Here is a 26,301-nt window from a genome sequence, read left to right on the forward strand (position 1 = left end):
GAAAGCTAATTTTTAAACCTCTTATTGTGACCAGTGTTGGGCAAGCTAGGTGGTACAGTGGATAGAACAATGGGCTTGGAATAAGAAAGAATCATCTTCCTGAGTTCCAATCTGGCCTCACGTATTTCCTAGCTAAGAGACGCTTGACAAATCACTTCATTCTGTTTGCCTTAGTTCCTCATCTACAAAATGAGTCAGAGAAAGAAATGGCAAACTACTCTATCATCCTAGCCAAGAAAACCCCAAAATGGGGCATAAAGAGTGAACACAAGTGAAATGATTAACAAGTGAATAATGTTTATTTTACTACTATTTCTGGTGAACAATATTAAATCTATATCATTCTCAGCACCTGGAACATAGTAGGTACCTAATAAATGCTTATTGACTTATTATTACTTAAAAAAAAAAGAAAAGAAAAAAGGATAAGTCCTTTAACAAAGACTTATTAAAAGTATACTTTTTTCTTAGCTGTAAATTGATTATAAAACTTAAATTCCCATGATTAAATAATTTTGAACACACTACAAACCATAAACCATCTGAAAGTGATTCATTTAACTACCTCCCACAAAAACAACTTTATCTTACTACCACAAATTGCTTTGAGATTTTTATATTAGCATAGGTACCTGATTTTCTGGGCTTTGCTACTAGAAATGTCCTCATTGTCACCACTACCCTGCACTCTACAGCTAGACAGAGGCATATTTACAAAGCCATATATCTATATAACAAGAGCTAGAATGACCCTTTCTATGAGTAGTTATGTTTTTTGTTTCCAGCCTGTGACTCTCTCTTGGGATTTGTGTATATTTTCAATATAATTTTACTGTGCAGATATAGAAATTTCCACGACATTTCAGTGGTTTATGAGGACAATGGGACAGAATATTTGCGACCAGATCTGCCCTGGAAATTCTGGGATTCGTGGCTGCCATTACTATAAAACTATGAGAAATGGATTCTATAAAAACAGTGGGGCAGGCAGGGCAAAATTCTACAGCCCTAAGTGAATTCAGAGACAGAATTAAATGAACATTGTGGTTTCTGATATTGAAACTTGCCTGGGAATCCTAAAAGCATTGATGAGGGACAAGAAAAGATGTACCCCCATGTAGCCACACATGGAAATGGAATGGAATTAGCACTGGAATGGAAAGTATCAGGGTCAGGCTTGGGACCTCTGGCTGAATGATTCTGCAGGGGGCTAAGATCTAATAGACTTTTTGGAATTCACTGCAGCACTGGATGTCTTTTCTAGTACTAAGTTTCTTCAATGTGTTTACAAAGTTCATGCCTTTTATGTGGAAAAAAAAAAAAAAAAAACTCTTCCTCCCCAAAGGCTAGTCAGTCTGAAAGTCTCAAGTCCTGTTCCACAAAATCAGCATGTTTGTGCTTGAGAGTGGGGTGGGAAGAAGTGGTGGCAGTGGGAGAGCAATAAGTAGGTAGAATTTTTCCACTGGTGAAATTTAGAGTGGAACAGGTTTAATAAACATATCACAAATTAATTTATTTCATCAACTCAGCAATGATGCATATTGGGTAAAATGATGATTGAAAGAGTTTCTTGAAGATAAAGCAAGTCCCTCCAAATGAGCATTCAACCTTGGACATACCAGAGAGTTAATCAAGGAAGTTCCTTTCCTTTTTTGAGAAACATCAAAAACCTACTGCAGATTGTGAAAAATTTCTGAGTATGACTCCTGACTTGTTGCATTGCAAGAAAAAAAAAAGGGGACCTCTCTAGACAGTTTTACAAAATGTAGTTGGTAAATGCAGTTCTTGTGCAATTAAGAGAAATAGCTGGGTACTAACATTACTCTAGGATTATCTAGGAAAGGGAAGATGTAAAAATAAGGGAAAGGAGGGGAAGAAGGTCCCAAATTTAAAGCCTGTGAAACAGTTGAAATCTTTCCAATGACTTCCAGACCACTGAGGACCTGAGGTGAGTATTTTAGTTCACTCTAATCTTTATTTCAGACTCTGGCCTCTCACCAGCTTCCTGTTGTGATAGAGTGAAACTGCCACTGATTATGACACACAAGTTCTACAAGAAAGGAGATAGCTACATAAATTTGTGGGTTCTTTATTTTCTTAAATTTTATTTAATATTTTCATGAATGGCTTAACTTTAAATTTTGTATATTCTAAAGTTACATGGGACATCCTCCATATCCATAACAACCATGACTCATATTTACATAAACATTTTAAGGTTTTCTTTGCTAGAAAGAAAAGGTTTTTTTTCCAAGTCTCTAACCCTGGATGAGACCAATCTATACTAAAAATTAGAGGTAATCAATAGATTTCAAGGGATGTGTGTATGTATATTTTGTAGGACATGATATTTAGAGATGTAAAAGAAAGGACTAAATACCAGGTAAACAAAGAATTATTACACTAGAGTCAAGTAGAAGAGAACATGGAAGAAATAAACCCAGAAGGCTAGAAACATGTTATGAGATGGAGGCCCAAAGCAGGAGTAGTCAACAGAGAAGAGATGTGGAAGCAACAAAGGCTTTACAAACTTTTTTAAAGCAAAAGTCTTTTTGCAAATGGCTAATGGCTAAACAGCATTTTCCAAATCTTATATCACTTTGTAAATACGAGTTTTCTTTTTAATAATCTTTATAAATCTATAATCTATATAAATAATCTATTTATGCTTTAAATTAATTCAGTTGTTAAAAAAAATGGAAGGAGATGTGAAAACCTGTGTAAAATATTGTCTGGGTCCAACAATGATGTAGATGTAATAGAGTTTGAAATCATAATCTTCTATTTCTACAAAAGAATATTGCCTTGCTATTCTCTAAAGTTGCTGTTATTGTTATTGAGTCATATCTAAATCTTTTTGACCCCTTTTGGGGTTTTCTTGTAGGAGATACTCGAGTGATTTGCCATTTCTTTCTCCAGCTAATTTTACAGATGAGGAAACTGAGGCAGAGTTAATCACACAGATAATAAGTGTGTGCCCCATTTTACAGAGAAGGAAACAGAGACAGAGATTAAGTAACTTGCCTAGGATCACACCCATAGTAAATATCTGAGACTGGATTGAAATTCAGGTCTTCTGACTCCAGGCACTCTCTCCATGGGCATTCCAATGCTTTTTACCTTATCATCATGAAAGTATTTTTGGAGTCAGAAAAATGAATTTTGAGAAGTATGGGAAAGTTTTATCATTCCACCTTTTTTTTTTTTTTTTTTGAGGCTGGGGTTAAGTGACTTGCCCAGGGTCACACAGCTAGGAAGTGTTAAGTGTCTGAGACCAGATTTGAACTCGGGTCCTCCTGAATTCAGGGCTGGTGCTCTATCCACTGTGCCACCTAGCTGCCCCATGCATTCTTTCTGTATTTCTATTAACATGCCTATGAAATGTCAATCTTCAAGTGGAAGTAGAAGTGATTTTTAAAAAGAGGCTGATGAGTTCTGTTGAGCCAAGTTCTATCATCAATTACTTGCTAGTGAGAAAATCAATGAGTAACCATGACAAAAAACAGATTTGTTAGTTACTATGTAGCTCACTGAAAATTGGTAACTACTTTAAAATTCTTTCTTGGGGAAAAATAATCCCTCCATATATGCATTTGTCCTTTGCCCCATCCCCAAATTTGAAATTTTTCATAAATACCTCGATATAGAAACTAACTCCCACAAAATCTGAGTGGCTTTTATGTTCTTTGGCATCATTTAAAAATATGTTTTAATACATTAATATTGCTCTTAATGAGATCATTGCCAGCATCTAGCACACAGTCATACGGTGGGTGACTTTGATGGCCCAGTACCTGGAATCTGAGTTCAAATCCCTTCTTCTGACACTTTTTAGTTGTGACCCTGAGGAACTTTTTTCATGGTCAGTTTCTTCACTGGTAAAAGAGATAATGAGGGGGCATCGAGGGGGCAGCTAGGTGGCGCAGTGGTAGAGCACCAGCCCATAGGTAAGAAGGACCTGAGTTCAAATGTGACCTCTGACACTTGACACTTCCTGGCTGTTTGACCTTGGGCAGATCATTTAATCCCAACTGCCTCAGCAAAAAAAAAACAAAAATAAAAATAAAAAAATATATAATAATGATAGTACCTACTTAACAGGATTATTTCAAGGATCAAAGGAGATAATGTAAGTAAAGCACTTTGTGAACCTTCAAGTGCTTTTGAGATACTAGCTATTATACATAAATGCTCCCTGACTAGTTTAAGTGGACAAAGAAATGCATCAAACAGAAGAGAATCAATAAGGAAAGTGTTGTCATTGTTTTTCAGTCTTATCAAAGATACTAAAGTGGTTTGCCATTTCTTCAGCTCATTTGACAGATTAGGAAACTGAGGCAAACAGGGTTAAGTGCCTTGCCCAGGTCACACAACTAGTAAGTGTCTGAGGCCAGATTTGAACTCAAGTTTTCCAGGGCCAATGTCCATTCACTGGGACACTTGGATGTTCTAATAATGAGGATAATCATGTTACATAAACGACTATTCAAATTAGAAAAGCCAAATGCAAATTCACCGAGGTCCAGACACTGTTGTTCACATTGTACTAATAGGTTTAATATATTCTCACTGATGTGAAAAGTCAATTTCTTTTTTTTTTCTCCTTTTTTAAAAAAACAATAAAGCATTTAGAAGGATCACAGATCAAGAAGGAACGTGTCCAACCTATAACTTATAATATGAATCTCTTCCATACCATCTCTGACAAGTGCTCCTTGAGGACTGAACCTTGAGTGATGACCGACCAATTCACTACATTCAGAGGAAATCCCCATTCCTATCTCTAACCTTGGCCCCCAAGCATTACTATAACTCCCACTGCTGCCTTAGGTGTGTGTGCTATGAACTAGCAACTGCAAACCTCTAGTGGCAGTTAACTCCCACTCCCAGAGGATAACTCAGACCCATCATTTTATAAGTATAGTTTGGATTTTTTCCCCTACATGGATCTTCTTATACTTTTGCTGCAATAATGTGGCTATGACATTCCTGACAGCCTGCCCTTTTGTCAGTAAACTTGTCAGAAAAACTCTGAGTCTTCTATAAGTCTGGAGATTTAACAGATAGATACTACATTTTCTGGATTATTTCTAAAAATATTTAAAAAATTAATCCCAGTGATGATTCTTAAAGAGACTTCACTTTGTCATCCACACAGGGGCCTATTTATTTGTACCTCCCCCCCATCTTTAAGTCAGTTTCCTCTCCACAACTAATATAAATATACACACATTTTATATATATATATATATGTATATATATATATATATATATATATATATATATATGTACGTATATTTACCAATTTTGTGATGACAGAATTAATTTTGATAGCTTCTTAGCCTTAACAAAAACTTCTTGAAGATGTAAACCAATTGTAGCCATGACCTGGTCTTTTAATTGCATACTTATTGACTCCTTTCAATAAAATGTTATAGAAGTCATGTTTCAGGTAGAGGCTGAATTAATTTATTTAAGCAAAAAAAATGCTGTTGATATCTTTTGTTTGTGTTATAATTATTTCAGGATAGCATCCCAACTGCCATTTTCTGTACTCTACTAAACTGAATTCTCCTTTGCAATAAAGGGAAAAAAAATAAGCCAAAGAATTAATGAAATGATAGTGTTTGATAAAATATGCAGTGTTCTACTTTTATAAACCCCAACGCTCTACCAAGAAGGAAGCATCTCTATCTGTTTTCTAAGATCAAGATTGTACATTATTGAAATGATTCAGACCAGTTCCAGTGATCTTGTGAAGAGAGCCATCTACACTCAGATAGAGGACTGTGGGAACTGAGTGGTTCACAACATAGATTTCTCACTTCCTTTGTTGTTTGCTTGCACTTTATTTTCTTTCTCATTTTTTTTTCCTGTTTGATTTGATTTTTCTTGTGCAGCAAGATAATTGTATAAATATGTTTGCATGTATTGGTTTTAACATATTTCTACCATGTTTAACATATATTGGACTACTTGCCATTTAGGGCAGGGAAATGGGAACAAGATTTTAAAAGGGTTAATATTGAAAAATTAATCATGCATATGTTTTGAAAATAAAAATCTTTAATTTAAAAAAATCATACATTGTTATTGTTATTCAGTCATTTCAGTCACGTCTGATTCTTTGTGATCTCGTTTGGAGTTTGGCAAAGATACTAAAATTTTTTGCCTTCTACTTCTCCAGTCCCTCTCCCCCCCTTTTTTTTGCAATTGGGGTTAAGTGACTTGCCCAGGGTTACACAGCTAGGAAGTGTTAAGTGTTCGAGACCTGATTTGAACTTCAGGGTTGGTGCTCTATCTACTGCTCCACCTAACTGCACCTCTAGTTCCTTTTACAGATGAGGAAACTGAGGCAAACAAGATTCCTTTTTATAATATCTTTCTATTTTCAAAATACATACAAAGATAATTTTCAACATTCACCCTTGCGAAATCTTGTATTCCAAATTGTTCTACTCCCTTCCTCCCATCCTCTCCTCTCACCAGCAAGTAATCCAATATATGTTAAACAAGTGCAATTCTTCTTTATGTATTTCCACATTTATCATGCTATACAAGAAAAATCATGTAGATCAAAAAGAGAAAAAAATGAGAAACAAAAAACAAGCAAACAACAACAAAAAAGGTGAAAATACTATGTTGTGATCTACATACCTCTTTTTGGATGCAGATGGCTCTATCACAAGTTTATTGGAATTGGCCTGAATCATAGGATTAAATGACTTCTCCAGAAAGTGTCTGAGGCCAGATTTGAACTCTGAAAGATTAATTTTCCTGACTCCAGGCCCAGTGCTCTGTCTACAACATCACCTAGATGCCAAAAGATTATTTTTTAGAATTGCCCAGAATTTCTTTTTTCCTATTAATGTTCTTTTAATTTACATTATCCTAGTCATTGTATATGCTATTCCTCTGGTTCTTCTCACCTTCTATATCAGTTTACATATGTATTTCCATGTTTCTTTGGCTTCTAGTCATCATTTCTCACTGTATAATATAATAATAATATCAGTTAAATTCAAATATCACAGCTTATTCAGCCATCAGCTAAGTGATGAATATTGACTTTTTCAGCTCTTTCTTACCACAAAAAGTATTGCAATGAATATCATCATGTTCATTTCTAGACTTTCTGTTTTTGACACTTTTGCTGGAGTATATGGCCAGGAGGGAAATGAATGCATCCAGGGTTATTGATATTCTCCTACTCCAAAAACTATTTTCTAAAGTGGAACAACTCACCATTCCTCCAATATATTAGTATTCCTATCTTCCCACATTATTACAATGCTGTTTCATTTTTGTTTACTTGTTTTTCCTGAAACAGATGACTTCTAGAGTAAATTCCAACTCTTAATATTGCTATGTGCCCATAAAAACAGATATGATTTCCCCTTCCAAATACATTTTGTCTTTCCCTTACAAAAGTGTACTTTTATACTCTATTTGTTAATCCTTTCTGAGCTTGTCTAGAAGCAAATCATACATATTTGTAGTTTCCAGGATTAATGCTGAATCCTTTCTTATAAAAATAAGTTAAACTTATAGTCAGTCCCTTATTTATTTAACAAGAGGTAACATGTTCTGGCCTGTAGTTCCATGATTACAACCATTAGTTCTTTCATCACTCAGTGGATATCATCTGGTTTCAGTGATTTATTTACTAGCATGTACTTAAAGGCACAGAGTGGCTAGAGGGCTAGGGCCTAAAATCAGAAAGACTCATCCTCCTGAATACAAATTCAGTCTCGGATACTATTAGCTGTGTATCCTTGGGCAAGTAACTTAACCCTATTTGCCTCAGTTACCTCATTTGTAAAATGAGGATAATAATAGCTGTTATGTCCCAGAACTATTGTGAGAATTAAATGAGATAATAATTGTAAAGTGTTTTGTTGTTGAATTGTTTTTCAACCATCTTTGTCTCTTTGTGATCCTATTTGGGCTCTTCTTGGCAAAGGTGGTGGGTGATCTGTCATTTCCTCCACCAGCTCATTTTATAGATAAGGAAATGGAGGCAAACAGGGTTAAATGACTTTCTCTGGGTCATACTGCCTAGAAGTATCTGAGGCAGGATTTGAACTCAGGAAGATGAGTCTTCCTGAATCCAGGCCATGTATTGTCTCCTTTGGGCTGTCTAGCTATCCTTATATCAATGTTAAAAAAATGTTACATTAAAATAATATAAGTATTTGCTATCAATGCAATGTGGTAACTACTCTACAACTTCTGGTCTTAATTGAATTTTTTTTCCAGGGACACACCACCAGGATGTATCGGAATTGCAAATTGCATCCAGGTCTTCTTGGCTGTCCCCTTCACTGTGGTGCACAGCTTCTCTACTCTTATCACTGAATGTCTTTAACTCTTCAATGACATATTTACAGAATCACAGAAATGGGATTAGGGGACCAGTTTGAATCCCAGCTCTACTACTTATTAGGCAACTTTGGCAATGCACTTATTGTTATCGAGCCTCAGTTTCCCCATCTGTTAAATTAGGGCACTATACTAAACTCCCTTCTACTTTAACTAAATAACTTCTGGTAGTTCCTATTATAACTATAATTGTATGGCCTATTTGTTCAATAGTTCAAAGTCAATTAATTTCTTTAAAAGGCTTATGTGAGGATCACAGCCAACTGTATGCTGTTAAAATCAGCTGAAAATCAACTGAGACTATGCTCTGTAGAAGCCATAAACAGTGTTTCTCTAAGACTGCTCTTTAGCTGTGATAATTTTCCAAATATTGAAAACTCAAAATGACTTGTTTTTGTCCTCCTTATTGGTAAAATTATCTCCAAGGCAGCCAAAACAATACTGAAGATATTGTCATTTTGCCAAAGCTTTGACAATAGCTTCTCTTAGGTCCTAGAAGGTCAGCTGATAAATGAAGACAAAACCTTGACAAAGTACTGAAGAATCAGCTGCCAGCCCTTGAAAAGGTGTTTTTGCCCAAGGTACCTACAACTGAAGGATATCAGTTCTAGGATCATTCCCTGGAGATAATCATCTGCTTTGCTTTGGAAGACAATGAGCAACTCTCTTTCAAAGATAAATTCAATAAATTCCTTCCACTACAAGATTTCCAATAGTATCCAAGTGAAAAACACTGAGCCAATAATTCTCTGATGAGGAAATTCTCTCTGGAGGCAGCAAAGAGCCAGAGAGGAGGGAGGGCTGGAAGTAGCATCAGGAAGACCCAAGTTCAAAGTCACTGTTTACTTCAGTTCCTCAACTGTAAAATGGAGCTAATACTAACACTTTCCTTCCAGGGTTTTTCTGAAGATCAAATGAGATACTCCAAAGGGTCCTGGCACATTGTAGTTCCTTAATAATGCTTGTTTTCTTTCTTACTTCTTATCAGTTCAGGTCAAAGCCTAGGATTTATGGGACTTGCCAAGGTCACGCAGATAATCTATATCAGAGGCAGGACCTCAACCCTTGTCTTCTTGACTCTAAGGCTACTTTTTAAAAATAGATTTTTATGGTATATTTTATTTTTTCATTATTTATATTTCCCCATTATTGCTTCCCTTAACCTGACCTGGAGAACCATTCTATATTGCAAATAATTTTTTTTAAAAATCTGTTATGAAATACAATTTTTCCCACCTATCTGTAATAGGGAAGGCATCTTTCCATAGCTGTTTGGAACCAAGCTTAATCTTTATATTTTCAAAATATTAATTTTCATTATTTTGTGGTTATTTACATTTATATCATGGTAGTCGTTATGGGTATTGTTTTCTGGGTCTCCCAGCTTCACTTTTTATTAGTTCATGTAAGTCTTTCTGTACTTCTCTGTGAAATCAGATTCTTAGCTGCTAGGCTACGTTGCTTTTATCAAGGGGATGCCCCAGAAATAATTTCAAGCTTGACTAGGACTTGAAATGAATATATTCAATTTTTTGCATTCATATTTCAATGCATTTGGAATTTTCCAATTCAAAGGAACATGCCTTGATGCTCAATTCATGGGCTTCCTACATGGCATGTTTTGCTGTACTGTGATGATTCATCTATAACATGTCTAAATTTATTGACCCATTCTAATAAGAAGCTGCAAGGAATCCTAGTAAAGACTCTTAAGTGAGTCTTGGTCATGTCTTTTGTATAATGTTTTGCTGAGAACATGAAAACGTATGTTCTCTGATGGAGTGCTTCCATGTTATCTAATGGAACACCAGGAAGAATAAAAAAGGGAAGTCCACCCTTTCTTGTACATTGATTAATGAGTTTCTTTTAATGCTGACCTATGTTTACTTAAGAAACTGTCCAGTTCCCTGAGTAAACACAGTCATCCTAAAGGAATAAACAAATACTCTCCTTGGTGAGCCTCTCAAGATGGAGCATTCTGAATGTGGGAAACTACTCAGTCTTAAGAGTCACATATGAAATGAGAATACTCAGTGTTGTCCGCAGCCCATCAAAATCCCTTAGAGAAAAGGAATTTTGAGAATTCACTCAGGAGATACTATGCAGCTTGCCTGGGAACATTTCTCACTGGAGACTCTGAATGGCTGTGATCTGAGATTCTCCCAGCCAAGAAATTCAGATGTTGGTGCTTCCTCAGAATGGTGATGATGTTTATTGTATGTTGTTTTACTGTCTTTATTGTTATGGTAATCACTGTGTTTGTTAATTGTGCATTACTTTTATGCTTTAAATTTCCTCTTCCCTTATGTCTTGTTTGACATTTTGAGCAGTAATAAATTTGTACCCACCTCCTTTAAGACTGACTAATGAAAGTGAATTCTGAACCTAAATTCATCTTATATTTATCTGAGATATATGGAAGTTGTTGTTGCTCAGTTGTTTTTTGGTTATGTCTGAATCTCTTTGATCCCATTTGATGTTTTCTTGGCAAAGATACTAAAGAGATTTGCCACTTTCCTCTCCAGCTCATTTTACAGATGGGAAAACTGAAGCAAGTAGGGTTAGGTGACTTGCCCAGGGTCACACAGCTAGTAAGTGACTGAGGCAAGATTTGAACTCAGGAAGCTGAGTTTTCTTCATGGCATTCTATCCACTGAGCTACCTTCTAGATAATGCCCAAGATTTGCATAATGTTGTAGAAACACCTTCATTTGTTGAATTAGAGACCAGGATGGGGGGGAGCTAGGTGGCACAGTGGTTAGAGCCCCAGCCCGGAAGTCAGGAGAATCTGAGTTCAAATCTGGTCTCAGACACTTAACACTTTCTACCTGTGTGATCCTGGGCAAGTCACTTAACCCCAATTGCCTCAGGGGAAAAAAGAAAGAAACCAGGATGACTGAACTAAGTCCTTTTTTTATCTGCCAACAAATTTACTATGTGACCTTGGACAAACCTCCAATTCTTTAAGTTACCATTTCTTAGACTGTGTCTTGGAAGAACATTGGGGATAATGATGTTAGAATCGAGTATTTTTAATATCTCTTTCATTTCTAATATCTCTACTTCTGGGTTTTAGAAGTACAATTCTTTACACACAAATTACTTGCTTAGTATACACATACATATGCATATAATCATACACAATGTTGACATTATCCCAAGAAGCTTTTGGGTAAGAAGAAAAATTAGTAACATGAAACTATGAAGTCTAAGTAGGGCCATTTGAGAGTATTGAGGAGTGCTAGCCAAACTAAGTGTATGTGGGAGACCAAAGGGAGAAAGAACAAAAAGGGTCCATGACTACAGGGAAGGAGCAAGACTGGGTGTGAGAAAACGACCTGCATGAGGAAGAGTTGCTGAGGTTGATAAAGCAAAAAAAAAGGGAGAGAGCATTTTTTATTTTCTATAATTTTTAGTCATTTTTTAAAAAATCAAATTATTGGTCATATTTTCTCTCTCTCTCTCTCTCTCTCTCTCTCTTTCTCTCTCTCTCTCTCTCTCTCACACACACACACACACACTCACAGTCTGATTGTTCTTTTAAAAAATGCAAGCCAGCATCCTTTGGGCATTATTTCACAGGTTCTCATGACTAATATAATTTTTAAATGCACATAGCTATAAGGTCTCTGGTACATTAAGAAATGGAATAAAACTGTAAAAATAATAGCCAAAATTTGGAAAAATGAATAAAAAAATAGCCAAATTAAAGATAACAAAAATTTATCAGATCAGGGAAAATATAATAAGTTCTTCCTAATGTTCAGAAAAAATTTGTTTGGCATTTTAAAAGTATAAGGATTTGGGCAAAAATTGCTTTGCTGGATCTATGACTTTGGAGACTTGCAATAAACTTCCTTTCATCTAATTGATTTATTTGAAAATTCTGAACTACTTTCTGGCTGCCTTTCTGTACTCTTATATTTATCAGGAAGACCCAAGTTCAAATCTAGCATTAGAAACTTAGCTATGATGGACTACTCATTTAAATTTTTCAGCCTCAATTTCCTCATCTGTAAAACAGGGATAATAGCATAATCATACTTCAAAAGATTATTGTGAGGATCAAAGGTCATAACAAACATAAAGTAATTTACAAATCTGGAAGCACTAAATCAATGATAGCTATTATTCTAAAAAATGTTTCAATGACCCTCTTCTTTCTTTTCTTTTTCTTTTGACAAGTCTATCAATAACACCCCCACCTTCTTCCATTGAAAAATTTTAAAAATCAAACTTATGTAACAAATATGTATAATTAGACAAAATTCCCACTGTGTTCATATATGACAGATATCTGCACACTGAGTCAGGAGGTGAGCAACATGCTTCATCATTGGTTCTTTTTAATTGTCTTTCAAAATTATCTATTGATATTGTTATATCAAACATAAAGTATCCATCACTGTCAATCTAATGGATATGAAATGAAACTCCAGATTTGTTTTAATTTTCATTTCTTTAATTATTAATGATTAAGAGCTTTTTTCACATGTCTGTTGGTAGCTTGGATTTCCTTTGAGAACTACCTTTTATATCCTTTGACCATTTATCTATTAGGAATAGCTCTTGTTCACATATTTTAATTAGTTCCTAACTTATCTTGTCTATCTGACTTTAGCATTGGAACTTGCTGCAAAGATTTTCTCTAGTCAATCATTTTAACTGCATTGATTTTATTTTGGTAAATTTCTGAGAAACAATTTAAATAATATAAATAATACATTTTATCTTCCAGGATCCTTTTTATTCCTTGTTTATTGATGAACTCTTCTCCTAATCAGTTACTTCCTTTTTTGTTCCTCCAATTTGTGACCTCTAATGATGTCCATCTTGGCATTTTATAAGAGATATTGGTCTAAAGTGAATTCCTTCCAGATGATTTTCCAATTTTATTTACTATTTTTTTGTGAAAAATTCCAATATTGACTAGTGTTGGAAAGTGTCATCCATATTCCAAGAGAGAGAACTGAATGTTCCACATCTTGTTGTTATTTGTTTATTTCTTGTGTTTTTTTCCCCTTTTGATCTGACTTTTTTTTTTTTTTTGCGTAGCATGATGAATATGGAAATATGTTTTAGAAGAATTGCACATGTCTAACCTATATAAGATTGCTTGTTGTCTTAGGGAGGGGAAAGGGGGAAGGAAAGGGAGAAAATTTTGGAGCACAAAGTTTTGCAAAGATAACTATTGAAAGCTATCTTTCCATATATTTGGGGGGGGAAATACTATTGAAAAAGTGGGGGAAAAGTTTAGAAGAAAGTTAGGGTAATGGTGCTTATTGAATACTTTGTTAGTCTTTTTTTTCTTCTAATATGTTGTGTATCTGTTCTACTGATCAACTTTTCTATTTTTTAATGAACACCAAATGATCTCGATAATTACTAATTTGTATTAAGAGTTACAGATTGGGTACTACGTGGCCCTTCTCACTTTTGAAAATAATTTCTCTTGAGGGCTTTTTGTTCTTGAAGACCTTTTGTTCTTCAAGATGGATTTTGTTATTATTTCTGGCTCTCTAAAATAATCCTTTTGTAGTTTGACTGTTATGGCACTGAGTAAATTAGGTAGTATTATCATTTTTGTCATACTACTACAGCCTACCCACAAACAATTGCTATTTTTCATATCATGGTGTTCTGTCTTTATTTCTGTAAAGTAACCCCGCCAATTTGGAATTCCTGAAATTATCATCATTTGACTAAGGGCCTGAACTTAATCTTTCTTGGAGAAAAGCAGAATATAGTAAGCAAATTATCTGTGAAAAGAAGACTACATTCTTCAGTCTTAACAGCAAGGTGCAGTGAAGAGAGAAAAGGGCTAGGAATTTGGAGAGCAAGGTATATAACTTGAGTCATGGAAAGTCATTACATGTCTTGTCAAAGGCTACCAGCTCCTATGAGTTGTCCTGACTCCAGGCAAAGCATGGATTATACACTATGGCACTATTTAGCAGCCCCAAATACATGATAGTGAGAAATGTAAACTATGTCTGGAAAGATAGGCTAGAGGCTGCCTGAGGAGTACTAAGATGCCTGGGGAAAAGAGTAGCCAAAATTTTTACTTGTTTTTTCTTTCTGCCAGTGTCATATGATTTTTTTCAGATTTCTTAAAGATATAATGCTCCAGTCTCCTTTCCATAATTCTCTCTGGGGACTTAAATTTGGGGCTTCAAAATTATGTTAAGTTTCATTAATGTTTTATTTTGTGTTCTATATTTTAAGTCTTCAGAACGCAATAGACAAATTATGGAATTTAATTAAACTAAACATATTTATTAAGAGCTTGCTATTTGCAAGTTCCTGCCAATAAGCTGATACTGGAAAGGGGAGTAATTAAGGACAAGTCACTTAAGGTCCCTGGATATCAGTTTCTTTATCTGAAAAATAAGGAGGTTGGACTAAACATACACAGTCTCTAAGGTCCTCTTACTCAGAGAACATTGGGGAGGTGGAGGGGTAGCTAGGTGGTTCTATAGTACACAAAACTCTGGCCTGGAGTCAGGAAGACTCATCTTTCTGAGTTCAAATCTAGTTTAAGATACTGCCTTAGCTGTATGACTCTGGGCAAATGACTTAATCCTACAAGTTTCTTCATCTGTGAAATGAGCTGCAGAAGAAATGACTCTAGTATCTTTGACAAGAATATCCCAAATGTAATTACAAAGAACCAGATATGGCTGAATAGCAACAACACTTTTTTTTTTTTTAAATACACTCAATTATATAGACTAAGATAAAGTACATAGAAAAGATTAAAGAGAGTGACAAGAGATTAGAATAAAAACAAGGAAATCAAAGGAGTTTTCATGGAAAAGGGAGCATCTGAATTAGCTTTTGAAGGAAGAAAAGGATTTTGGCAGGTAGAGACAGATGAAGAAATCTCTTCTAAGGATGGGGAACTAATTATATGTGCAAATATATGGTGGCTACAAAAGATATGAGATGGAGAACAGTAAACACTCAGAGCATCATAGGAAAAGTTGGAAGGGAAATTAGTCAAAGACCCAAATCCTCCTAGAAAGGAAATAAAAGTCCACAGACATGTGACTTGCCCAGAATCTCATAGATAACAAATGGCAGACCTACTGTTTAGACCTAGATATCCTGAAGTGAAGCCCAATAATCTTTTTACTATTCTTTGAATGGGACAGAGTGGGGATTTTCTTTGCAATCAACACAATATAATCTTTGTCAATATTGATTTGATATGTTAATGTAACAGCAGAGTTTTTCTTACTATTGATGGTAAGAGTCACTACTAAACTTTATTATAAAACCTTAAATATTTCCTTGCTTGGAAAGAACTTAAGCACAGCACCAAACCACGTTTCAATTGTTTTTATTAAAATTAAGTGTTGGCTTAGAGTGCTAGACATGGCCACCTTCAAACAACATCACATAGAATAAAATCGCCTACATTTTAACAGACTAGAAAAGACATACTACATTGGATTTATCTTTCAGGCACATTTTATCTGTGCACAGTCAGAACATCAACTTATCAGATCAGAATTTATAATAAAAAGGAAGAATAGAAATTTAAGAGAGATAACATATGCAATTAAGATTTAACCTTGAATTATTTTTTAAAGTTAATGAAAAACTTAAAAAGTTGGAAAAGAACAATTAAAAAGCACTGACATCAGCTCTAATACTGTCAACCAGAAGTTAACCCAATGTAAATTGCTACAGAAAAACAAAAACAAAAAACAAATGGATTTTCATATTTCAACATGCATCTGAACGGATACTCCATAAGAGCATGTCTAATAGCATGTGTATCTGGGGCAGCTAATATAGGCAGCCAATGAGCTGGGCCCAGAGTTTAAAAGATCTTTCAGGAAACTCCAAAGCACTAGAGAGAGTGCTTTTACTCAGCTTCTGAGCTTTTCAGAACTGTAAAGGCTTAACTTTGAAAATAAATATTTCCCTGGTATTGTCACATTGTCATCAAAACCACTTCTAAAAAACTGAAGATGAGTATCACAGAGAGGGCAATAGGAAGGTGCAAGTGGGTGTGAGTAAGCTGTCACTTAATAACCAATGAAGAATTCTGAAGAACAGCAATGAAGGATGTCATCAAAGAATTATATGACAGAGTAGATGGATTGGTCCTATTTTAAGAGCAAGGCATGATAGATAGGTGGGCTGTCAAAAGTTTTCTCCTGATACCTTTGATCCAGAAAAAACAAGAAAGACTTCCAGAATATTGGGTGGACGCTCTGCAGCAAACTTTGGAGAGGACACAGAAAAAAAGTAGGCCAGAATGGGTCAGGTGTTGGTTAAGTTGCTATCTGCTTTGTTGGAAGAACTCCCAAATGGATGAGATCCATTTGAGTAATAAGTTAAATTCTGGCTCAAAAATGATAGTAACTTTTTCTATTCGGGCCTATTGCTTTACTGTTTCAAAAAAAAATTCAAAATTTCCCTGATTTTTCCTACTAACTACAAATGTTAGAAGTGATCTAACTTTATTATAAAGATGACTACCACAGAAATCAGAAACAATGAATTAAACATGAATAAGAACAAATCATAATAACATCACTTTATTTTGCCATTTTGATACAGAACATTATAGCATAAGACTCAGTTATGCCACCATCCTGTAGCCCTTTCTGTGCAGCTTTTGAAACTAGGTAATTAAATCTGCTCAAATATCCTCTCAGACTAGTATCCACTGTTCACCACGTACTCTGAATCATCCCCTCCAAAAAGTAATATCTATAATATCAAACTGAAGAAATCTTTCCCTTTTCCAACCAAAATGAATGATTATTGTTTCAACTTTCCATGTAATATTCAATATAATATTACTTTTTTCCTCCTGGGCTCATTTCTGTGTGCTAATTACAGTAAACACACAATAAAACATTGGCCATTCAACACTACCACCTTCCCTTAGTATTTTCACACAAAGAAAAAGAGTTATATTACAACAGCAGTAAAAGAAACATTTCTTTAGAAGAACCACATATTTTAAAAATCTTACTTTCTTGAAAAGTTAACAAAGCTTTTTAAAAAGGTGGCTTAAATGAGATGAACCAAATCAGTTCCAATAGAGCAGTAATGAACTGAACCAGCTACACCCAGCGAAAGAACTCTGGGAGATGATTATGAACCACTACATAGAATTCCCAATCCCTCTATTTTTATCCGCCTGCATTTTGGATTTCCTTCACAGGCTAATTGTACACTATTTCAAAGTCCTATTCTTTTTGTACAGCAAAACAACTGTTTGGTCGTGTATACATATATGGTATTTAATTTATACTATAACATATTTAACATGTATTGGTCAACCTGCCATCTGGTGGGGGGAGGGAGGGAGGGGAGAGATTAGAACAAAAGGTTTGGCAATTGTCAATGTTGTAAAATTACCCATGCAAATATCTGGTAAATAAAAACTATTAATAAAAAAAGAAAAAGAAAAAGAAAAAAAAAAGATGGCTTAACTCTAACGTATGATTTTTATAGTCAGATGCTCGATTTTTTAAGAGTGATGAAAGCTTGCTAAATCATATGTAACACTTCCAGAACGAATTCTCTTTCTCTTCAAGCACTGGGGTTGTTAATTTCTAATTACTAAAAATGAAGGGGGAGGGAAGGAAGCACTGCTTCTCTTTTCTCCAACAATAAACTTTCCCCATTGGGGTGATCGTGGGAAGAAAATGAACAATTTCCATTCATGAAAATTTAAGATAAAAATTAACACCCCAACTTTGCGGCACCCGCCCCTCCCTACTGCTGGCAATTATAACTGCAAAGGGAAGGCTGTGAATTAATGCACTCATATTTCAGCTACAGAATCCGAGGTTTAGGTACCGGTCCTGTTATTGAAGTGAGGAATCCCGGTCGGCTCACAGGATCATAGATTTAAAGTTGAAGGCTACCTAGTGAAAAGGAAGCAAGCTTGGAGAAAAGGTGGTGTGCTAGTTCATAATCACACTACGGTTTGGGCAGAATTCGAACCCTGCCTCTAAATCCGGAACTTCAATCTCTACTCCACCACACTGTGCCTTCAATCCAACCCCTCTTTTTGAAGGTTTCCTTTCTCCTTCCCCTCCTCCAACCTCCCTCCAAGGTTCCACGTGTCAGGCAGGACCTCAAGGCTAATGTGCAGTGAAATAGAGAGGAAAAAACCATCCAGCTAAGTAGCCACTTGTAGCCACTTCCTTCCTCCACTTTCCGATCACTGAATGATCTATGTCAAAAGAATTAACTTCGTTACTATGGTCAAGGAGAAGGCGAGAATGCCTTAAAGGACCACTTCCTAATATCCAGGACCGTCCCCGCCTCTCAAAAATAAGAAGCAAACTCTTTATTTCGAGAATCACCGGCAAGTCAGCACTCACACCTGAGAAGCGACAGAAGGTCCCTCAGTCCGCCACCCCACCCCAGTCTCCTTTCTAGGAAGAAAGGATGGAGTTCCCGTGGAGGTGCGTTTCTGAGAAAGCAGTGACTCAGGGGGCACTATCGGGTGCTCTCCAAGCGGATGATGGGCAGATACAGAATGGAGCCACACCCTCGCTCCCTTTGCCGCCCCGCCAGCGAGGGGCAAGTTTTAGAACACCCGAGTAGCAAATGCACGTGTTCAGACCGCGAGGGACTAGCAAGTGCAGAAAGTGGTCTTCCGTGCTCCAGTGAGTGGGTTTCAGGAGCCTCAGTGTGTGGCGGACAGAAACAGTTAATTAGCGCCCGTGGAAAGCCCTCTTGCTATTCCTTCTATCCCCACTCCCAACAAGGTGCCCTCCAAAGCTCCAGCGGGAGAACCTCGGGCTGGGCGCTCCCGCAGCCCCCGGGCCTCCGCAAACGCGCACGTGAGCCCTCAGCGGGGCCCCGGGAGTCGCACCGCCCTCCTTTTCGTTTCTCTTCTCCCTTTTTCCTCCTTTCCAACCGCGGGGAGCTGCAGTCCGTGCGCGGGGGGTGGCCGGCGGCTGCGCCGCCGGAGAAGTTGCTGCTGCTCTTGCCGCACTTGGAAGCGCCGCTCGTTCTCCACAGGCAGCAGCCCCCCAATCCCGGACCCCGCTGCGGGCCCGGACTAGCGCTATCCGCGCCAGGGGTGAAGGATGCTCTCTCGGGCCAGCTTCCTTCCCCAGCAGCCTGCGCTCTCTCCGCGGGTACCGCTCCCCCCCGCGCCTCCGGTCAGCAGCGCTGGGCCCGGGGACACGCGGAGCCCTCAGGTGCGGGCAGAGCCGGGAGTAAGGCAGCGCCCGGCGGCGCGGAGCAGGGCGGCGCACCAAAGTTTTCTGCGGCGCCAAAAGGCAAAGTCTCGGGGGCCAGACCAGAAGGCGGGACCGAGGCTTCTCGCCAGTGTCCCGCCCTCGGACCTCGGTCCGCCTCAGCACTGACCTCCGGCTGCGGGAAAAAAGGGAGCTTCCTACGGCCCCAGAAGGGAGAGAAAGAAGGCGTGCGTTCCTCCCTCCCTTCCCGCTCTCTCCAGCGCCACCCCCACGATGTGACTTACGAAAGGAGGTACGGGCAACCCCGAGCCCGGGGTCCCCGAAGCTGCAGAGCTGGGCGGCAGGCGGGGCTCCGCTTCCCCGGCAGGCTCCTCCGCTGCGACAGCGGCCGCCGCGGCGCCGGCTCTCTCCTGCCCTCCTCCCTCTTCCGTGCGGACGGTGAGGGAGCTGCTGCTTCTCCGCCTGGGGTGGGCGGGAGGCGGCGGGGGAACTCAGCGGACCCCATGACGTGTCGGAAAAAAGGAGGGGCGCCAGCGTCTCCTCCTCCCCCTCGCCTTCTCCCGGCCTCTGACTCTTGTAGGGTGCGTTAATGGGGGCACCCAAATAACAAAACACTCCACTCCGCCCCCAGCCAGACCCTGCTCCCCGGCGCTGTATTCTAAGTCCCCACCTGCCCACCCACCCACTCCCGTCTGAGGCGGACTGCACCCTTCTTTTCCCTTTAGGAGAAAGTTTGAAAAAGCATCTTTTTGCTGCTCTTAATTCCCTTCCCCCACCCTCTCCCCATCCTTTGTAACACACCTAGGTCCGGTTCTCTCACTGACCTTTAGATAGATAGCTTTTTTTTTTCTTTACAAATGGACTTTATGGAAGGACCTGACCAGCCTTCAGGCTCCCTGCCCCGCGGGTGTTCGGGACTAGAACGAGCCACCCAGAGCCCCTGGATCTGCGGCGGCGGTTTTCGCCTCATGCTGCCAGTCTGTCCGGCTTAAAGAACAGCCACGGGCAGTGCGGAAACAGTCCCAGTGACCGCTGCAGCTCCGGTCTGGGACCCGCTAGTTCTGGAGCTGGGGAGCCGAGGCCCTCCGTTTGAGGAAGAAGGGGAAGGGTCAGGGCTTGAGAGATGGGAAGGAGTTAGGAAGGGAGTGTGTGCCCTCTTGGAATGAAAACCCTTCCCTTTGGGGGAAGTGGATCAAGATAGCCCGAGAACAGAACCTATTACTAAACAACTGTGTTTTCAGTTTCTAACGATTTTTTTTTAACCCACCCATACTTCTAATCCGGGAGTGGTGTTAGAATAAATAACTTTTCAGTATTTTCCTATGCAGGGAACTAACCTGAGAACAGAGAAGTCTGGAAGGTCTAATTGATATGCTTAGGAATTTAAACACATTAAAGAAATCTATAGAGAATTTTAAGTTCATTAGAGCCGGTGCTGATTCTCTACATTCTCAGATTCTAACAGACTGCTTTACAATATATGCTACCATTTAGCAAGGATTTTTCCTCCCCTAAAGCCAAATATGCTCGTAATAATAAAATATTAGAAGTTTGTCCATGCAGGGCAGTAGGGGGGTGGGTGGCATATAAGGTGGTAGTCCCTGTGATGAGAGTAAGGTTCCTGGTGGTCAGGGAGTTAAATGATGAGGTTGTGGCAGGTTCGGGGTTCAGGGAAACAAATTAAGAGGTTTGGCTCCCCTAAATCCCTTTAGGATTGGTGCAAGGTAAGGAGTTGTTGAAACCCCCTTCTGGTGGGGCAGAGGTTCTTCATGAAGGAATTTATGAACCTCGAAAAGCTAGACTGATAAAAGAAGTTTGTTATAGGCATTGGGAAGTCAGCCTCTGTTATGCATGAATAGAAAGGCTGAATTCCTCAGTGGCAAGGTCCTGGCAGAGAAGTAAAGTTTCTAGTAGAGAGATCCCACCAGAGAGGTATAAAGTCTCCTTAGGGAAATAGGTGAGGATAAAGAGAGGGTAATACTGAAAGAGAATACCATTCCAGTGGGCAGAGTTTGTTAATATGGCATGAATGGCGTAATAGGTCCTCTTGGAGGATTGGGTTTAAAATTGCCGGTTTTTATAATAAAAGTCTTTGGCTATAAGCTGGGGGGGAGGGGAGCTGGTGGTGGAATTTGAGCTGGAATTGGATAGAAAATCTTCAATTGAATAGGGTTAGAATTCTCCAGCTCAGGACTTAGTTAGCTCCACCTAGATAATAGAATGAAGTTGTTTGGGCGGGGTCTTTATAGTGGCAGGATTTAAGGAGAAAGTCTCCTTGAAGGAGCTTCTCAAGTGCTCTACCTCATGGTACATTTCCAAAGTCAGAGAGAGAGAAAGAGAAAGAGTTTGGGGGCTCCCCTCCTCACCTGGAGCCTTATAAAGGGAGAAGGCTTGTCAAAGAAATCAATTAGCCAGGGACTCTATAATAGTCCATAAATAGTATTATCTAGACCAGAACTTGAGATGACCTAGACAACTCCACTTTGGGAAAAAGAAGGAGCCATTTTCAGGTCTCTTTTGCCAGACCCTCACTGGGTTCTTAGAAAAGATCAGAAGCAGGAGATTCAACAGGCCAATAGACATAATCCTTCAATTCTACTTCACCCAGGCCCAGCAGGATCCTAGAAGATTTGTTTATTCTCCCTCCACCTCACTTACAAAATGACCCTCTTTCAGATCTATTGCTTCTGATTCTCTTCCCCAGACTCATCTTGGGGATAGAGGGTGGTCCATTGGTGAGCATTTGTTCAAGCACTCAACTTAATTCTGTCCCAAAGCCCACCATGCATCTTTGATGTTCTATTTCCCCAGGAGACTTGAGCCTTTTGGCAAATTTGTCACTATATATATATATATATATATATATATATATATATATATGGCTTTTAAAAATGTATACTAGGTAGAAAATAAAGCTATATTGAGTTCTTGATCAATATCTGCTAATGATTGTTGCAACCAAATGGAAAAGGAAGCCCGGAAGCATTTTATTTGTGTACATTATATATCCTCTACACCATCATGAATTATAGACCTTCCATTTAGCAACTTATAGCTACTTTTATTCTCTTCTAGGAGTCAGATATATAAAATAACAAAATATGATGAATTTGCAAGATTGCAATGGACAGTTTATGTTCTATTCTGGTTCTGTACAGTCAAAATAATTTCTTCCATGAGTTCTGACAAAGCAGGCCAAATTTTGGGCTCAACTACCAACTAAAACCATCTTCTCTAAAAAGTGCTGTAGTGGATATAAGGGGCAACTTCCATAGCATAATCAGGTACCAGCTAAAAGACCCAGGAATCCCTTAATTCTTAAATTCACAAGATTTCCTCCAAAACTGAAAAATATCCATCTCAAGCTTGACATTTGACTACCTATCCTCAAGAAAGAAATATAAAACAGAAAAAAAAAGGCAACTAGGGCTTTGAGATCCAATCTTAAGTCCCCTTTCACCAGTGCATGTTTTGGCTCTTCAGGATTTATGGCAATGGAGTTCATAGCATGTTTCAGAATTCAGGTAGTTGGATCTGAGCCACTCTGCTGAAGGGCCACTACTTCAGAAACAACATGACTATATCACAGGACTGTATTACACATTTTAGAGAGAGGAAGGAAAAAAGGGGGGAGCAGTTGGCCCTGGAGAAAAGTAGGGAGAAGTCATCCAGAGACTATTTTGGATTTACTGTATCAATCCAAAAAAAGTTTTTTCAACATTGAGTCAGAAATTATTATTAACTAAAATTATTATTAAATTAATTATGCTGTTCAATCATATCTGACTTTGTGACCCCACTGAGTGTTTTCCTGGCCAAGACACTAGAGTGGATTGCCATTTCCTTTTCCAGATTATTTTATAGATGAGGAAATTGAGGCAAACAGGTTAAGTCACTTGCCCAGTGTCACGTAGCTAGTATGTTTCTGAGGATAGATTTGAACTCAAGAAGATGAGTCTTCCTGACTCCAGGTAAGGCATTCTATGGACTGTGCCACCTAGTTGTCCCAGTAAATGCTACCCACTGGAAAGGGCCAAGGTAAAGCTGTCCTCAGAAGGGGTCTAGTTCCATGAGATACACTCTAGATAGAACTGATTGGGAGGAGATGGTGATGCTCAGTTGATTATGTCTATCACACGTGTATGTTATATCTTTTTCCCAGCTCCTGTGATATGTCTCCACTTCAGAGATATACTTCAACACTATTTCAGGAGCAATAAATCATGTAAGCAGGCAAGGGATAGATCGGTATTCATGCCTAGCCATAAAAGGGCCCCCAGTCCCTTATTTGGGATGATAATGTGTTTTATACATTTCATTGTTGAAAAGAGCCAAGTCCATCACATATGATAATCACATAATCTTGTTATAATTGTGTACAAGGTTCTCTTGGTTCTGCTCACTTCACTTAGCATCAGTTCATGTAAGTCTCTCCAGGCTTTTCTGAAACCAGCCTGTTGCTATTTCTTATACAACAGTAATATTCCATAACATTCATATACCATAACTTATGCAGCCATTCTCCCATTGTTGGGCATCTAGTCAATTTCCACTTCCTTGCCCCTATAAAAAGGATTGTTTACAAACATTCTTGCACATGTGGGTCTTTTTCCTTTTTTTATGATGTTTTTGGGACACCAACCCAGTAGAGATACAGTTGGATCAACGAATATTATTATTATATTAATTTGATAGCCCTTTGAATATAGCTCCAAACTGCTCTCCAGAATAGTTGGATCATTTCACAACTCCAGCAACAACGCATTAGTGTCCCAGTTTTCCCACATTCCCTCCAACATTTATCATTATCTTTTCCAATCTGAAAGGTATGAAATTATATCTTCTAGTTGTCTCAATTTGCATTTTTCTAATAATAATGATTTAGAGTATTTTTTCATATGACTAGAAACAACTTTAATTTCATTGTCTGAAAATTGTCTGTTTTGGTCCTTTGACCATTTATCAGTTCTTCCGAGGTTTTTTTGAAACCATATCCTTCTTTCTTATAGCACAAGCACAATAAGTATTCTACTATATTCATACACCATAACTTATTCAGCCATCCCCCAATCTATAGCATCCCCTCAGTTTTTAATTCTTTGTCACTACAGAAAGAACTGCTATAAATAGTTTTATACTAATGTGTCTTTTTCCTTTTTTGGGGGGGGGATATAGAGCTAGCAGCGATATTGCAGGGTTAAAGGGTATTGCTTTCCAAAATGGTTGGACTAGTTCAAAACTTTACCAACAATGCATCAATATACCTATTTTCTTACGTCCCCTCTAGAATTTGTCATTTTCTTTTTCTCTCATCTTAGCCACTTTGATGGAAATGAGGTGGTGTGTTGGGGATAAAATGAAGCTGAAAGGGTTAAATAACTTATTGGAAAAAACAATACCTTGAGAAGCAACAACATTGGATCTATGATCAAATTATGTGTGTATGTATAATATGTATAGTGCTTTGTAAACTTAAAACATTATATAAATGTTAGCTATTATTATTTCATAAGATGAAATTTAATAAAGATTAATGAAACAGACTTAAAGAGATAGATGTCTTCAGTGTGTTGCTAGATTCTCTGTGTTGGATTTATTGAAGAATCTGCTAATACTTATGTAGTGCTTTGAGGTTTGCAAAACTCTTTACAAATATCATTACATTTGATTCTCACAACAACCTTGTGAGGTAGGTTCTACTATTCTCCCCATTTTACAGATGAGGAAATAGAGACTTAGAGAAACTCAGAGACATGCCCCGGGTCATACAACTAGTAAATGTGTGTGCTGTACCACCTAGTTATCTCTATGAATTACATTTGATGATAAGGAGGGATAGATATAGATTTCTGTCTTTGGAAGGATCACCCACAGAGATGAGACCATAGATCCTTCGAAATATTGAAATAAATGTAAATTCATCCCTTGATAATTCATCAGCTGCATGAATCAAGGATGGAAAAAGTCACAATTAGAAATGGTTCATGCAAAAACAAACAAACAAACCCTGGGCTTTTTATTTCACAGTATTTCGTAAGTATGGTGTGGCAGCTAAAAAGTCAATATTAAGAATTTTCTCATTATTAGAGCAGTTAAAAAGAGTATATATAGACAGAGGCATAGGTGTTAGTTGAATGTGAAGGGATAATATCTAAAATATAATAATAAAATTAAGGAGTGAGAAAAGTATGTATGAGGAAAGTAGAATGAGTTGAATTATTGCACATAAAAGAGGCAGGAGGATAAAAGTGGAGGATAAAAGGGTGGAAAAGAGGGAGAGTGAATGAACCTTACTCTCATCAGAATTGGCTCAAAGAAAGAATAACATATATATACTTAATTGGGTAAAAAAATCTATCTTACTCTATAGAAAGGGATAAGGAAGGAGAGGAGGAGAAAATTTGAAGCAACTTTCTCTGATAAAGTCTTCATTTCTCTCTCTCTCTCTCTCTCTTTTTTTTTTTTTTTTTTGGTTGATGCAATTGGGGTTAAGTGACTTGCCCAGGGTCACACAGCTAGAAAGTGTTAAGTGTCTGAGATCACATTTGAACTCAGGTCCTCCTGACTTCAGGGTTGGTGCTTTATCCACTGCGCCACCTAGCTGCCCCAAGGCCTCATTTCTCAAACATATTGAATTAAATTTATAAAAATAAGAGTCATTCCCCAGTTGAAAAATGATCAAAAGATACGAACAGTTTCCAGATGAAGTAATCATAGCTATACTCATATGAAA

The 26,301-nt window shown here is 37.9% G+C and overlaps 1 protein-coding gene and 1 pseudogene across 1 annotated transcript in view; one reads left to right on the top strand and one right to left on the bottom strand.

The window, feature by feature from the left end:
• GCNT4 (glucosaminyl (N-acetyl) transferase 4) overlaps positions 1–20,011 on the bottom strand; it is a 36,082-nt gene extending 16,071 nt beyond the window's left edge. The window contains exon 1 of the mRNA XM_074282286.1: positions 19,853–20,011. The gene's annotated coding sequence lies outside the window, so the exon portion shown is untranslated. The remainder of the gene's footprint in view (positions 1–19,852) is intronic.
• Positions 20,012–20,425: 414 nt separating this feature from the next.
• Positions 20,426–26,301, top strand: part of LOC141550931 (dimethyladenosine transferase 1, mitochondrial pseudogene) — a 43,107-nt pseudogene continuing 37,231 nt past the window's right edge.

The sequence above is a fragment of the Sminthopsis crassicaudata genome, chromosome 1 (genome assembly GCF_048593235.1).
Source record: "Sminthopsis crassicaudata isolate SCR6 chromosome 1, ASM4859323v1, whole genome shotgun sequence".
NCBI lineage: Eukaryota > Metazoa > Chordata > Mammalia > Dasyuromorphia > Dasyuridae > Sminthopsis > Sminthopsis crassicaudata.